General features: G+C 44.3%; 2 long non-coding RNA genes across 2 annotated transcripts; both read right to left on the bottom strand.

Moving 5' to 3' along the window:
- Positions 1 to 10955: 10955 nt before the first annotated feature.
- Positions 10956 to 15127, bottom strand: LOC146701758 (uncharacterized). The gene is made up of 4 exons (XR_014922385.1): positions 14879 to 15127; positions 11401 to 11612; positions 11174 to 11323; positions 10956 to 11092 (listed from the first exon to the last, which is right to left on the bottom strand). It is a non-coding gene; the product is annotated as an uncharacterized LOC146701758 (long non-coding RNA).
- Positions 15128 to 15805: 678 nt separating this feature from the next.
- LOC146701759 (uncharacterized) lies at positions 15806 to 16465 on the bottom strand. Its single transcript, XR_014922386.1, has 3 exons — positions 16251 to 16465; positions 16024 to 16173; positions 15806 to 15942 (listed from the first exon to the last, which is right to left on the bottom strand). It is a non-coding gene; the product is annotated as an uncharacterized LOC146701759 (long non-coding RNA).
- Positions 16466 to 16779: the final 314 nt, after the last annotated feature.

The raw sequence follows: 16779 nt of genomic DNA on the forward strand, positions 1-16779 counted from the left end.
ATTTTTCTAGTCGGCACACTCATTTCCTCCATTATGCGCTGGCTCCATTACCCGCTGGCTGCTTCCCAAACAAACACACGTGCGGCTTGGCACTTGTGCTGTACGTAACAAGTCACGCGACGTGACGCTGCGGCTGTGATTGGTTCGGCTCTGCGCTACTTAATTTGGATTGGCTGACCTTTTTTTTTTTTTTTTTTTAAGAGGACAAGAGCGGCGAGGTCTATCGCGATAGCTTAATTTCTCTATCGAGTAAAAGTTATATCGCGATACATATCGTTATCGTTCTATCGCCCAGCTCTATTTTAAACTTACAGGACACCAACATGGATAATTCAACAACATATACTGTATAATACCTACAGTGTATTTGTGTTAATGAAAGCCTCTTTACATCAATGATTAGAAGGGAAGCGATAAACTGAGGTGTCAAAGACCCCAGCATTGCTAGAACTTAGTGGATGGTTTGTTGATGCCTGGAAGCATTGAGTAAAAGTAGCCATTGTTTAATAAATGACCTGTTCTTTGTTTTTACTGGCAGCAATCTGTCTGGCCCTTGGCGTCTTGCTGAGGTGCCTCCAGCCTCGCCCAGGGGCTTTTTTTGTTGCTGCTCTGCCAGATTTGCACTTCTGAAAAACTTTTAATTATACTCTGTGGTATGAAAATACACCGGTGGTGGTCTAACAGTACTTGCAGGGTAAGTACCAGTTAAATATAATAACCGTGTGCTTTGGCCCATATGTCATAATTTATGCCTTTTTATTTTGAAAACAAGATTTGTTGAGGAAGCATAATTTCCTGCTCTAAACAGGTTGATTCTTGAGGTTTTATTTCATCCAAGCTCACTGGCACATCTGAAATACTCGCTGATGACTTCGAGAACAATAATATTAATGGAGTCAATGATAAATAGCTAATCAGTAGATAAAGAATGAGTGATGATAGTCATTAAAGTTTCATGACAAGGTTTTGACATTAGGAGATTTCGTCTATTGATTTCAGAGAGGTCAATGACATTAATTATGTAAAAAAAAAAATCTAATGATTAAAATCACACCACCGAGCATGATAAAATTTGAATTAAACCTATATAGGTGAAATTAAATGTAGTCCAGTATGTGGTAGAGAGCGCTTAGTGTCAAGACTCTGGAATATTAAACTTGGATAACCTATAATATTCATTAAGATATTGGACAGCCAAATGCAGACAACTGATACATTTATGGAGACAAAACTAAAACCCTGAGAAAGTGTCTTAATAAGGTTCTTTCCAAAAGTTATGCCATCATTTACTGTTTATATGGTGGTGGTGGAATATGCTGTTGGTCCAAAATCCTTTCTGGTGTGCATTTAATGTGAGAAATGGCAACTGACATAGGCTAACAATATATTTTTATTACTTATGGATGAACCATTCTGAAATAAACCACTCCAATGAAGATAGAAATGTTTCCTTATAGCTGATCAGTCAGCAAAGACATGTACCCCTCACTGCAGGAGTCAAAGTGGTACATGTTTCCTTTAATTTGTCACCCATCTGTAGGTTTCATGTGCTCTTATAATTATGTTTCCTCTTGGCCTGTCATCTCTTACTGTAGCTCAGCTGTTTTTCAGTCACATGTGTTTTGCTGCCAAGACTACATTGCTCATATGGTGCACTATAGACATTTGGGTGTCTGCCTTCATAAAGCCATGGATCATAAAACTTAAGAGTCCCCTAAAACTGTGGCTGTTATTTAATTAAGATTTAAAAAAGAACAGCATTCCCCTTCGGTACAAAGAACATTGCTGCTGACACCAAATAGTCCAGACAGTTTTACCACAGATGCACTGCACTGCCATTCATTGTTAAAATAACTGTTTTTAACATTTGGTATGGGGGAATGCGTGTTTATGAGCAAAAGAAGCAAAATCAGGGTATAAGGCTTTTCGATTCACTTGAGTTAGAACTCGAGGTATTTTACCTTATTTGCAGCTCTCTTGGCAAGAAAACAGTTGCACAAATTAGATGCCATCATCACCGTGGACGGCATTGTAAATTCAGGCAACTGTGTTGGTTTACTGGAGGCTAATGACAAAACTGTGTCACTTGAAATACGTTCAGCAGCTAGGGTTCTATTATGCACCGGGTAATAAAAACAAAAGGCAATATAGCTGTTTAAACTTCATCATTTATCAATGAAGGGGCACTTATTGAAGCTTTAGGAGCAAAGTGGCACAACAAAGACACGGGGCTAAGAGTGAAGAAAAGAAGACTTCTTCAGTTACTTACTTCATTCAAAGGCATGTTCCATCATCAGCAGTGTGTGATGGAGGCAGATCTTTATGTGTGTGCATGTGTCTATTCATATAGTTCTGCCATACAGCATTGTGCAAAAATCTTGACCACACCTCTATTTTTCAGACTTTTGTAATATTTTAAAGTAGTACACCAGTAGTTCTCCAGGTTTTCTGAAGGTGTTTTAAAGTTCTTCTCTTGACGCTGGCTACTTTTTCACCCATTTTCATCCAGTCCCTGTACCAGACTATTTTCAGAGAAAAATGTAACATGTAAAGGTTTCTTTTTTTGTGTGTGTGTGTGTGTGGGGGGGGGGGCTGTGTGTGCCTGTGAATCATTCAGAAGGCACTTAATTTAAGGGATGAACCAGATTATATCTACACAGGACAAACAGCTTAGCAAAGAGCACTTTTAAATTATGTCATTTGGCACTTTGTTCCTGATGCAAAACACATAATTTGTTCCAATGTCCTTAGTTGAATCTATGAAAAAGCAAAACTATCATCTGTAGAATGTATACACCATGTTTGACAGAAAAATAAAACTACTTTTCCACCAATGAGGTGACTTCCAAAAACGTATTAGCAGAATGCTGGCATATCTCAGAAGAGTGTGCCATGTGCCCTTAAAAAATTTGAGGAAACTGGACAAGTGGAGGACAAAAGAAGACGTGGAAGGTGTAAAAAAAACTATCTACAGCAAAAATGGGGAGAAAAAAATCCAAAGATCTAACATGGACCTAGGAAATGCATGTGGGCCTTCATTTGATTCATCTACTGTTCACTAGAGTCTCATCAGAAAGGGTCTCATTAAAGGATGACTGGCAAGAAGTTATTCTTAAGGAAGGGAAACAGGCAGAAAAGGCTGAGGTATGTCAAATTACAAAGAACTGGATTGAAAATCAGTGACAATGGGTCTTATGGTTTGATGAATACAAGTGTAAATTATATGTATTTTTACTCAAAATGTTGATAATATATATACAGGAGGTTGGGAGAGGGAGTTAGTGTTTAACAGTGAGTGTTTACAGCTATCTGTAAAACACAGTGGAGGTTCTGTCATGTTTTAGTGAAGTCTGATTGGCAACAGCTTTATTTTTCGGTATGACAATGATCCCAGACACACTGCCAACGCAGTAAAAGCACACCAGAATAGAAAAACGTGCATTATTCTATATTTTTGAAAATTAAACATTAATTGAAATCTGAATAGCTAGTAGTAGTCATACTTCCTAGAGGAGCAAATAACCTATATGAAACACTTTCAATATCTAAAAGACAAAAAGACGTAAATTATGATCTGAATGTTATTCCAGATGTCTTTCCAGGCATAATTTTATAGAATTAAAGTGATCAAATGTAAGGTTTTTTTGTATCTATATTTGGGTTTTAGACTGTTGTAATTTCAGTCAGAAAATACTGGTGCTTGTTTGCGCTTTCAAAGGCTTGTAAAGGTCAGACTTTAACTTCTGAATTCAGTTTGTGGTACGCCACTCGTCTGTGTACGACACAGAGACTCACACCAGGCTCTTATCAGACTCAGTATGCAGAACTATAGCCAACAGTGTGAGGCATCCTCCCTCCTCAGAGATCAAACAGGATGTGCCTATTCCTCTATTCTTGCCTTCTGTCGGGAGGGCACAACATGCCTTTATCTACCCCCTCAGCAACCCAGACAAGCCGATGGGCTGTGTCTGTTGACAAATGCTTCACTTGTTATAGATAACAAAAACATGTAAACAGGAAATGGCCAACGGGCAAACCATAGAAATTCTTGAAATCTTGGATTCATTCTTAGTGTGATCGTAATGTGATTGGGTCAACAGGGAAACACTGCTTTACAACATATTTCCCAACGCAGTCGCCAATTACATGATCTGCCACTTGTTCAGAAATGCTCAGAGTCTCTGTCTGATGTTTATCAAAGAAAAATTCTTAAAATTAGCATCTTCCAAACAGATCTCGGGATGTGATGCATTTTTATGTTAGAGCATCGTGAACGGCATATCTCGAAGTTTGAACTGAACTGGAAAGACAACACTGATGTCACTTTTGGCTTTTCAGACTGTCACATTCGGCTCGTGTGAAATACGAGCCAGTGTGTTTTAAAGTCTATTTAAAACACACTGGGTATACCTATAACATATATGCTTCTTGATATTTCAGTGTTTTTGTTAACACTATGTATCAGATGGATGGAAAATGACATACAACTAAAATACAAGCCAGGATATCTTTTTAAGTAAGGTAAAGCTGTAAATTATCCTTCTTTAATATCATGAGCCTTTGGCTGTGAATAGGTGATATTTGTGCATCCAATAAAAATAAGAAGGGCTTCATTGATCAGGTAAATAAAGTCATATTTATGTCTGCAAAAAAAACCAGGATTTAGTTGCATGGATATTTTAGCCTCATGTGAGAAATGACAAGTACATATTATGGTGTAGAGCTGCTCTGGCCAAAACAAACTATACGTCTTAAATTAAAATGTTATATATATTTTTGGCCAACGCACATCTGCAGTATGCTTCATAGTAGTTTTGAAGTGGGTTTGAGCAATACAACCCTGTCCCCTCGAGTCTTACTGCAGCATTGAAACTCTGGGGTTTCAATGCTGGGAGTAAAATGTAAATAACATATTTTGTATTCCTACAGAAAATCCTTTGATAGCATTTACATCAAAACCTTTTTCTTTCTTTTTTTTCCATGTCACTAGGCAATGCTTAGACGTGTCATTACACAAAAGGTGGCGGCAGCCGGGTCTAGTGCTCATTGTTGCCTGAGATCAGAGAAACCTGTGACATAATGACACTGCTACAGAGAAGGGCTTAGAACACCTGGTGTCTTTGATGGAGATGATGTGATTGCTGCTACTATAATGCAGGCAGCACAATGATGGCTGCTGAACACATTAACCTTCATTAGTGGGCTGACCAGGGCTTACCGGTATAAATGAAGTAATTACAGGTGACACGGTGGTGATTAATGGTAATCAATGGTTTTAATGTGAGGCATCTGTCAAATACATTTGAAGTTCTGAGCTGCTGTGTCCTTTTTGACTACATAATTTTCCATCCCAGAAATATTCCTGCTACATATTTACGACGTGAAACAGCAAATCAAGCTTTTTATTCAGGCTGATAATCAAGTAAGGAACAACAACAGTGAAAGATGTGTGTTGGGAACAAAATTAAAATAAAGCATTTGCATACACCCCCTTGTCATATCTGGTCCTTCCACAAGACGCTGCAATAATAGTGAGAAAACCAGAACAACCAAACAACCTGCTTGAGAAAGCACTTGGTGACAGTGGGAAGGAAAAACTTCCTTTTAACAGGAAGAAACCTCCAACTTCAAGGAGGGGCAACCCTTTTTAAATAATATTATTTTCGCTGGTATTGATTCGTGCAAAGTTTGAAGCTCTTTTATAACATCTGAATTTATGTGTACACAACTCAAACGTCCTCTTCTTTTCAAGCATAGAGTTAAAAATGCATGGAGGACTTTCACACAGTCTGTTTTGATTGTAGTGTTCCTCGAGATTCTAGCCAATTTAAATGGCTAATAAATGTCGTCTGAATTTTCATCAGAATACTGAATAAATGTTTTTAAATGGGAATGATTTTAATGAAACGTTTCAAAAAAATATTTTATAAAACCTGCACAAAACACCCGACAGGCAAAAATGGCGAGTGATTCATGAATGCATTGAAGAATTTAACTGTCAGAGATCCAGATGATTCTAGTGTTGGTTAGGAGAAAAAATGTAAGGAAGGACAGAAGTAAAGAAAGTGAATACTGGACCTATATCACTCCAAATTATTATTTTTTTCCTGAATCTGTCATCAACAGTAGTTCTGTGTGGAGTTTGCATGTTCTACCAGTGTCTCCATGTGTTATCTCCAGGTTTCCTCCCACAGAAATGGTAACTTTAAACTGTTGTAGATGTGATTTCTCTTTAAATCATTATTTATGCAGATTGAGGATCAAAGACTCATTTACAGAGTAATCTGCTTCAGTCAAACCATATTTAAATTACAACAATAAAAGAAACAATAAAATGGCTAAATCAAAAACAGCCAAGTTCCCAGTGGTGATTTTACAAGGTGTGTAAGGATTGTAAGCATAAAAGCTTGTTTGTCCTCTGTGTTGGCCCTGGGATAGACTGTAGACCTGTCCTGGATGTATACCAATAAGTCAGGCTTCTGGTTCAGAAAAAAGACCCAACACGTGTGTTTGGTTTAACATTTATTGACATGACAACTAAAAAAACAATGGTCTTACCTCCCAACTTCGGATTCCATATATTGTCATTACTATAGAGCAGGGGTCCCCAATCCCAGGTCCACGAGGGCTGGTGTCCCTGCAGGTTTTAGATGTGCCCTTGATCCATCACAGCTGATTTAAATGGATAAATGACCTCCTCAACAAGTCCTGCAGTTCTCCAGAGGCCTGGTAATGAACTAATCATGTGATTCAGGTGTGTTGACCCAGGGTGAGATCTAAAACCTGCAGGGACACCGGCCCTCGTGGACTGGGATTGGGGACCCCTGCTATAGAGTTTCCACCTTCTCTTTTACATAAACTATGTTTACTGAAATATCTGATACTATCTATCTTTTTGGGAGGTCATTCTCTACCTGAGTACATTTCCAATGAGCATTGTCCTAGCAAAATTGTGTTCTAATCAAAAATGTATTTGGCAAGAGAGATTATAGTAAGCCTGCAATAATTTTTTTCCTAGTAATCCTGCTGTCTGGGCATTTTAATTTTCTCTCTACTTTAATTGTCTCTGAATTTATTCTCGACACATAAAACATAATGATGTACAGTTAAAATTCTGCCCTCGCTGCAGAAAGAATGCAGTTATTGTCATATCATATTCAGATATGCAGGCAAAATGCTTGCGACTCGATTTTCCATGTGATGCAATAGCGGTGAAACATCGCCAGTCATGGTCGTAGTGGGTGGTTGACAGTTATGTCCATTTTGAAGTATGGCACCATTAAGAACAAAAGCTCCACTCTGCCAGAAGAGACATGACAACAGTATCGCCACAAATCTGACTGGAGCACACATCTTTCCAATGTCATCTCTGACCTCTATATCTCTTAGCTCAAGACAGATGCATTTTCATGCCTGGCTTCAGGCGCTAATAGTCAATTGATTCATTCACAATATGGCCCAGAGCAGCCAGGTCTCTGATTATTTATTTTCCCCCTGAAAACACTCTCCCCTCTCTCTCTCTTCTATCTTATTAAAATGTAATGGCAAACAAAACCCCAGTCTCTCTCTATCTGATGGTGCAGAGAAAAACAATTTTAAGGGATTCGTGACGGTTTATAACCCATGGCTCCAAGAGAAGAAAACACTCAGAGGTCTTTGATGAGATAGACCTCTAAATCAATCACTACCGCAAGAAGATTCCTCAGATTGATGTCGGTGCTGATTGACAGACTTCAGATTCTCAGTGGCTGTCAAACAAGCTAACCTTGACCACCTGCTTAGGCAGTCTAGACTCTGCACCCTACTGAGAGCAAGGTACTGAGGGTAGTGTGAAACATACGGTTTAGAGCTACAGTATTTATTTATTTTTTTAAATGTAGGGAGAAACAAGAAGTTAGAGTTATTATAGTATATACTCTAACTTTTACCAACCATTAATTGTGGTGTGGACAAACTTCTGTGCAATGTAAGACCATTTGAAAAGACTATTTATATCTCTGTCACAAGTTTCTGCCAAGGTCATTTTGGTCTTTTCCTTGGAATGTTACTTATATAATCAACTGGCATGTGATCTGAAAATCTAAAATGCATGGCTTTTCCAGACTACGTCTGCAGCTGGTGGTGCGGTTTAGCGTCATTATATTTAGGTGGGGAGGGGGTGATAATAGTTGACCACATTGGTAGGGGCACACCCTGGCAGTACTGAAATAACAGAGGGAAACCTGCCCCATACATTGAACGAGCACAATGTAGGGTGGAGTTATTTAATGTAATTGAAAACTTAAATTGTTCAGACAGAAAAAATTGGAATAGACTTTCATTGGCTTGAAAGTCCCGGGAGATGCATTGAGTCTGGTTATTTAGCCTCAGATGCAGTTAATGCTACAAGGAGAATTCACACAAAATTGCCACCACTGCAACCACCAAGTTGATGTCTAGCATGTAGAGAAGACCAAGGAACGATTCAGTGGAACCCTATTAGGAGGAAATATGTATACATCTGAGCCTGCATGTACCCTTTTGATGCTGTGGGGGAAATATAAAAGTACATCAATGCACCCTGGAAAGAGAATAATTCAAAGAAACCACTGGAAGCTCAAAATTACCATGACATTCATGTCCATGATGAGTGTATGCAATACCACTACCACAAATGTAGCTATAGCAACATGTTAGTTTAAAATTAGCATATATTAAATGCCTCAGTTTTACCACTTATTTCAATTCTAATTTCAGCAGTATCAGAGCTAACCCCAATATAGATTTGATCAAAAACTACTTTAATAATACTTCTTAATTACTGTAAAATATTCACACTGCTTTGCAGTTTCTCATGTAAAATCAAACCGTTATATCCATCTCTCTGCTAATGGCACTAGATAGAAAGCTATGACAGGTAATATGATATACCATCAACCTATACTTCATTTTATAGAAAACTACTTGGAGGTTTAGTAAGTACAAATTACAGCATGTTGAGCTTTATTTAAAAAGAGGGAACAAAAGTAAGTAAGTAAAATCACACGGTCAGTAAAGTTTCACTGAGCACCTTAAAACTTGCTCTAAACATCATGGAAAAGAATTACCTTTGTATCTTGTCTATCCAGCAATCACTCTGAAGTAAGAACGACAACATTATGGTGTCATTAAAGGAAACATTAGAATGCTACCAAAGACACTTTGCATATCATTAAGGTCTGTGCAGATGTGTGTTCAAAGTTTAATTGCAAAGTAATTGTGAAGGAAAAGCAGCCTAGACCAAAGTGGTGGCTGGCGAATCCCTGGAGAAACGTTTACTTACTTGACTAAGGATTATTACATACTGCTTAATTGAAATGAATGAATTAAACATGCAGTGTAGTCTATCTAAATGTGAGCATCATTAATGACGTTTACTCACTAACTGTGCTCTGGGGTTCAGAGTATATCTGGCTGTTTTTGATTACTTTTGATTTTACCTTTTATATTTCACCTTTAAAAACTATTTACCTTGCATTGTTTGGTATCATTCTTTTAAGCACAATCTCCCATGTCTGAATTCAAAGTTATTTTTCCATTTAGACATTCTGTATTAAAACAGTTTATCTAAAATCACACAAAAAAACATTAAATCTAAGTAGGAAAATATTTTTTTTACTGTAAAAACCACAAAAATATAAATTGTACATTTTAAAAACTTCCACTCAGAAACAGCTTTTACATTGCAGTCTGTCTTTGGTAGCTGTTGGACTAGCAACTGTGACATTCAGTAAGGCCCAAAATAAATGACTACACTACACAATCACTACACAAGACAGCACAACACACTAACTATACACTCCAAACATGCTACATGTCACAAGTCTCTCACATCTCAAAACACACTATTGCTATTGCTCTCCATGATTGTTCAACATTGTGCATTTTTCCACTAATAGGAAAGAGGTGTCATGTTTTTGTTGGGGTTTTTGTGAGCACTTTCCGTACTAAACGGCAGCAGTTGGGTTCCATCTGCTGCAACCCAACTGGTTGCAGCAGATGGACGCTCCCTTCATTAAAAAACATTGCATATATTTTTTTTTTTATCATACCCCTGGTTTTACCTGTCCTACTGACACAATTTAAAAAGTGGTATATAGTTTGAAGTCTATATTTCCAACACAAGTTGAAATGGAGACTCATTGTGGCTGCATCTTGTTTCTATGTCATCTTAAATCGGTCATGTGATTTGCCTCGACTCCAGTCGTTTTCACACCTTGGCTCATGTGATGAGGCACATAAGTGTAACCACCCTCTTATGGGACAACTTCCACTAGGGCTAAAATACTCGGGACTCTCCACCATTTGGTCTTAGAACTGCTTCTCGGATGAGACGTAAAACATCTTAAAGAAACTTAAACAAGTCCAGTCACCTTTCTTTCCAAGCTCCTTAGATTAACATGACCGAAGAAGCTTTAAATTTAGTACAAATTTGAGGAACTTCTGGGGGGGCAGTTTAGACAAGAAGCATGATGAATGAAAAACTCATGAAATCAAAACCAGAAGGGTACATTAACAATCGACCAAATTATTAATGGAAAAAATAACCCCAAATTTTATCCCTAATCAATAATCAGTTTTTGTTCAAACCGTTGTTGCCATCAAATGCAGAACATTTTAAAATGAGCTTCTTGTCTTTTATCCTGTCTTCCTTCTCTCACCCCAACTGGTTGCAGCAGATGGACGCTCCCTCCTGAGCCTGGTTTGGTTGTTTTGGTTTTTCTCTTATGTATCTTTGTAGGGTCTACCTTACAATATAAAGCACCTCGAGGCTGTTGTTGTGATTTGGCGCAGTATAAATAAAACTGAACTGAGTTGAACTCCAATCATCCCTAAGGAAATTATCGGTAAATTAATAGTTTTTAATACATATGTTGTGTCAAGAACCGAAGTTCAACACACAAGCTGGACCCAGGAGCAGAACACACACACAGCGGTACGAGAGAAAAAATAAACTTTATTATAACTGAGAGTGTCCCGGGAGAGTAGAAGGGAGAAAACGCACGGAACCAGAGAAACCGAGGGACCGGGAGAAGAATCGCGCAGGAAACGCCGAGAGCGGGACCGTGGGAGGCTGAAACAGAAAAAGAAAAAAGGATTATTGGGGTGCGGGTAAACCGGCAGCATACGAGGGGAGGTAGTTTTCGCGTCTTACGATGATAGCGGGGCCAAGGGAACCGGAGGGAGGGGTGAGGGTCCGTGGGGAGAAGCTCCAGAAAGGGCGAGGCGGCTGGGGTTGATCGTGATCCAAATTCTGGACAGGCAGGTGGACAGGCTGGTGACTCAAAACACGCCGAGCAGTGATCTGGGTATACAAGGCAGAGTTAGTACTAGTTCACACGGATAGGATTGCCTAAGGACTTTCCCGTAGGTGTGCGTTACCGCTGAAGGACGATTACGGACTGGCGTGGAGCAGCAGGCTGGGCAGGATTAAATGGTCCACCTGGTGATCGCCTGGGATGGGATGCAGGTGTGGAGTCAGCGGCCACGCCCACGGGAGTGGGCATCCCATCAGCACCTCAGACGCCGGGCCGCGGACCATGACAGTACCCCCCCCTCAAGAGTCGCCCCCAGGCGACAGGCCGGGACCCCGCCTGCGGAGAGAAGCATGGAAAGCAGAGATGAGGCGAGGGTCCAGAACGAAGGAGCGCGGGACCCAGAGGCGGTCCTCGGGGCCGTACCCCTCCCAATCCACGAGATACTGCCAGCCGCGCCCGCGCGCATCCAGGACACGCCGGACCGCATAGGCCGGATGGCCGCCGACGAGCCGGGCGGGAGGAGGGGGCGCGGAAGGAGGGCACAGGGGGCTGAGGCGGACTGGTTTAAGCTGAGACACATGGAACGTGGGGTGCACACGCCGGGAGGCTGGAAGCCGAAGCCTGACCGCCACCGGGTTGATGACTCGGCCCACCTCGTATGGCCCGATGAAACGGGGAGCCAGTTTGCGGGACGTGCCCCGGAGTGGGATGTTCCCAGCAGCCAACCAAACCTTCTGTCCCGGCTGGTAGTCAGGGGCTGGGGCGCGGCGACGATCGGCGTAGTGCGCATGTCGTTCCTTCGCACGCAGGAGGGCGCTGCGAACGCTGCGCCATACACGTTGGCAGCGCCGAAGGTGGTGTGGAGCCGACGGGACGGAGAGAGTCAAGTCCTCTTCAGGGAAGAGCGGAGGCTGATATCCGAGAGACGCCTCGAAAGGTGATAGAGTGTTGTGGGCGTACTCCACCCAGGGCAGGTAGGTAACCCAAGAGGAGGGGTTTTGACTGGCCACGCACTGTAGCATAGTCTCCAGTTCTTGATTGAGACGTTCAGTCTGTCCGTTGGATTGCGGGTGGAAGCCGGAGCTTAGGTTAACCTTGGCGCCGAGAGCGGAACAGAAGGTCTTCCACACCTGTGAGGTGAACTGGGGACCTCGATCAGAGACAATTTCCAAGGGGATTCCGTGGAGCCTGAACACATTAGCAACCAACGACTGGGCAGTCTCAGCGGCTGAGGGCAGCTTGGCTAGCGGGATGAAGTGAGCGGCCTTGGAAAACCGATCTACAATGGTGAGAATGACACGCTTTCCGGACGAGGCAGGGAGACCGGTAACAAAGTCGAGGGAGATGTGAGACCAGGGCCGGTGGGGTGTAGTGAGCGGGTGGAGCTGGCCTGCGGGGCGCTGGGTGGATGACTTATTACGGGCGCAGACGGCACAGGCAGACACATAGTCCCTCACGTCCCTTATTAGCGTTTTCCACCAAAAATGTTTCTTGAGGAGGTGCGTCGTTCTGTTCACGCCTGGGTGGCGCGTGAATCGTGCTGTGTGGATCCAGTGGATGACAGCTCCACGGGCGGCAGCAGGAACGAAGCGCCGTCCGGGTGGTCCGGTCCCTGGATCGGGGTCTCCCGGGAGAGCTCCGCGAATGGTCTCCTCTATTTCCCAGGTGAGGGCGCCCACCACGCAGGTGGCGGGTAGGATGGTGGCGGGGGGAGTCGCTTCGCTGTCGGAGGAGTACTGACGGGAGAGCGCATCGGGCTTGGTGTTCCGCGATCCTGGACGATAGGAGAGCGTGAAGTTGAAGCGGGCGAAGAATAGGGACCAGCGAGCTTGGCGTGGATTCAACCTCTTGGCGGTTCTCAGGTACAGGAGGTTCTTATGGTCTGTCCAGATGAGGAAGGGCTGAGCGGCCCCCTCCAGCCAGTGGCGCCATTCCTCTAAAGCGAGTTTAACGGCTAGCAGTTCCCTGTCGCCGATGTCATAATTCTTCTCTGCGGGGGTGAGTCGGCGTGAGAAGAAGGCGCATGGCCGGAGCTTATTCAGAGGCCCAGACCGCTGGGAGAGAACCGCTCCCACTCCCGCATCAGACACGTCAACTTCTACAACAAACTGCTTAGCAGCGTCTGGGTGGGTTAGGATGGGTGTGGAAGTGAATAACCGTTTTAACTTAGCGAAGGCTGCGTGGGCTTCAGGGGACCAGGTGAAGGGCACTTTGGGTGAGGTGAGCTGGGTGAGCGGCGCTGCCACCTGGCTGTAGTTCCGGATGAAGCGGCGGTAAAAGTTCGCAAACCCCAGGAAGCTCTGAAGCTTCTTCCGTGACTCCGGAACCGGCCATTCCAACACTGCCTTGACTTTCACCGGGTCGGTCTTCACCTGCCCACCTGCTAGAATGTAGCCCAAGAAGGAGATGGATGAAACGTGGAACTCACATTTTTCCGCCTTGACGTACAACCTGTTTTCGAGCAGCCGTTGTAGTACGCTTCTCACATGGATGTGATGTTCTTCGGGTGTTTTGGAAAAGATCAGAATGTCATCTAGGTATACGAAAACAAACACATTTAGGAAGTCCCGTAACACGTCGTTGACTAGAGCTTGAAAAACCGCCGGGGCGTTGGTTAGTCCAAACGGCATCACCAGATATTCGAAATGCCCCAGTGGGGTGTTGAAGGCGGTCTTCCACTCATCACCCTCACGTATTCGAACCAGGTGATAGGCGTTCCGCAGATCCAGCTTGGTGAAGACTGTGGCTTCCTGGAGTGAGTCAAAAATAGAATTAATTAGTGGGAGGGGATATTTATTCTTGGTGGTGATGTCGTTAAGACCCCGGTAATCGATGCAGGGGCGAAGCGTCCCGTCCTTCTTTCCCACAAAGAAAAAACCCGCAGCGACAGGGGAGGACGACGGCCTGATTCGTCCTGCCGCTAGCGACTCCTGGATGTAATTCTCCATGGTTTCTCTTTCGGGGCGAGACAGGTTATACAGTCTGCTAGAGGGCAGCGAAGCTCCCGGGAGTAAATCAATGGCACAGTCATAAGGACGGTGAGGAGGTAGTGAGAGCGCCTCGTCCTTACTGAACACCTGCCGAAGATCGTGATATTCGGGGGGCACGGAAGAGAGGTCCGGTGCGGGTGGCGGGGTTGAATTTCGTTTCGTTGAGGCGGAGGGAACGGCCGACCCCAAACAGTTCGCCAGACAGAACACACTCCAGCTCGCGATCCTCTTTCCGGCCCAATCGATGTGAGGGTTATGTTTCTGTAGCCAGGGGTAACCTAAGATAAGCGGGGTGTCAGGAGCGGGAAAAGTGAAAAAGGAAAGCTGCTCCTGGTGATTCCCTGATGTGACTAACTGTACGGGTGCAGTTTGGTGGGTGATATAAGCAAACACTTGATTATTCAACGTGGACGCAGGGATGGGCGGCTCGAGTGGCGTGAGGGACACAGCTAATTTCTTAGCCAGTCTCTCATCCATAAGATTCTGTTCCGCCCCGGAGTCTACCAGCGCGGAGCATGTAAAGGTCTGGTTATTAGTTACGAGGGTAACGGACAGTAATAATCGGGGTCTAGTAGTGCTTAACGTGCTGCCCACCCGTATCCCCGGACTTACCGGTGGGCCGGGTCGTTTGGGCGGACCGGGCAGACAGCGATGCGGTGACCGGGCCTCCCACAGTACAGGCATTCTCCAGCCCGAAATCGGCGTTCCCTCTCCTCCGGAGAAAGCCGAGAGCGTCCGATCTGCATGGGTTCGGGCGGGGGAGGCGACGGAGAGCGCGCACACGCAGCCGTGGGCGTGGGCGGAGAAACACTGATCCCGGGGCGCAATACGGAGCCCATAGGTTTAAGCCGCCGCTCGGCATCCCTCTCCCGCAGGCGTCTATCAATCCTACGGGCGAGGGAAGCCAATTCTTCGAAGGATTTAGTCTCTTCGTGAAAAGCTAGTTGGTCCTTCATCTGGTCGGTTAGTGACCGTAAAAAAAACCCACGGAGAGCTGAATCAGGCCAACCCACGGCGACCGCTCTGGTACGAAACTCGACTAGGTACTCCGCGATACTGCGCCGCCCCTGACGGAGCCCCAGCAACTTCTGTGTGGCGTCATCTTCCGAGACCGGAGGGGAGAACGTAGCCCGGAACTCCTCCAGGAAATCATCGTAATCGCAATCACGAATGGAGTGAGTTGTTAAATAGGCCTCAGCCCACGTTAAAGCACGTCCCCGTAATAAACCTACAAAATAGGAGATTTTAGCTGCATCCGTGGGGAAGGCGTGTGGCGTGCGGCTGAAGAACAGGGAGCATTGAAAAAGGAACCCCCCACACAGGTCTAACTCCCCGTGGAAGGGCTCCAAAGGCGGAGGCGAAACGCCGTGGGGCACGGGATCGGGCGGCTTGGTTCGCAGCTGTTCCCGAGTGTCACTGAGCTCTTGGTAGCGGTCCTGGAGCGATTGAAGCTGCTGGTCGATACTGGCCAGTCCGTACTGTCAAGAACCGAAGTTCAACACACAAGCTGGACCCAGGAGCAGAACACACACACAGCGGTACGAGAGAAAAAATAAACTTTATTATAACTGAGAGTGTCCCGGGAGAGTAGAAGGGAGAAAACGCACGGAACCAGAGAAACCGAGGGACCGGGAGAAGAATCGCGCAGGAAACGCCGAGAGCGGGACCGTGGGAGGCTGAAACAGAAAAAGAAAAAAGGATTATTGGGGTGCGGGTAAACCGGCAGCATACGAGGGGAGGTAGTTTTCGCGTCTTACGATGATAGCGGGGCCAAGGGAACCGGAGGGAGGGGTGAGGGTCCGTGGGGAGAAGCTCCAGAAAGGGCGAGGCGGCTGGGGTTGATCGTGATCCAAATTCTGGACAGGCAGGTGGACAGGCTGGTGACTCAAAACACGCCGAGCAGTGATCTGGGTATACAAGGCAGAGTTAGTACTAGTTCACACGGATAGGATTGCCTAAGGACTTTCCCGTAGGTGTGCGTTACCGCTGAAGGACGATTACGGACTGGCGTGGAGCAGCAGGCTGGGCAGGATTAAATGGTCCACCTGGTGATCGCCTGGGATGGGATGCAGGTGTGGAGTCAGCGGCCACGCCCACGGGAGTGGGCATCCCATCAGCACCTCAGACGCCGGGCCGCGGACCATGACATGTTGGGGCCCAGGGCAAAACTTCACAGCCCTCCAGCTGGCACCAAATATTGTGTCCTGTACAACAACAGGTAAAACATTGCTTTACTTAAACACTTTTACTATAGTAAAATTTCATCTAGAAATAAAAAAAAATACTGAGATTTTTTTTTTTTTTATCCTAAACATAATTTAGAAATTTATTTTTTGGTTATTTTATCTAACCTTCATGCCACTAAATGGATTAAAGACCATTTGTTAGATAAAGTTGACATTTTATTGCTGCGTTTTGAATTACAGGTTTCATATTGTATTACAATCTGCCGATTTCTGTGTGAGGATCTTGCCAAGCATGACTCCCATATGTTAAAGAAAAGTATGCCACCT

Source organism: Copadichromis virginalis, linkage group LG9 (genome assembly GCF_057382275.1).
Source record: "Copadichromis virginalis isolate Kocher_CV1m ecotype Utaka linkage group LG9, C_Virginalis_male_GT1.1, whole genome shotgun sequence".
Taxonomy (NCBI): domain Eukaryota; kingdom Metazoa; phylum Chordata; class Actinopteri; order Cichliformes; family Cichlidae; genus Copadichromis; species Copadichromis virginalis.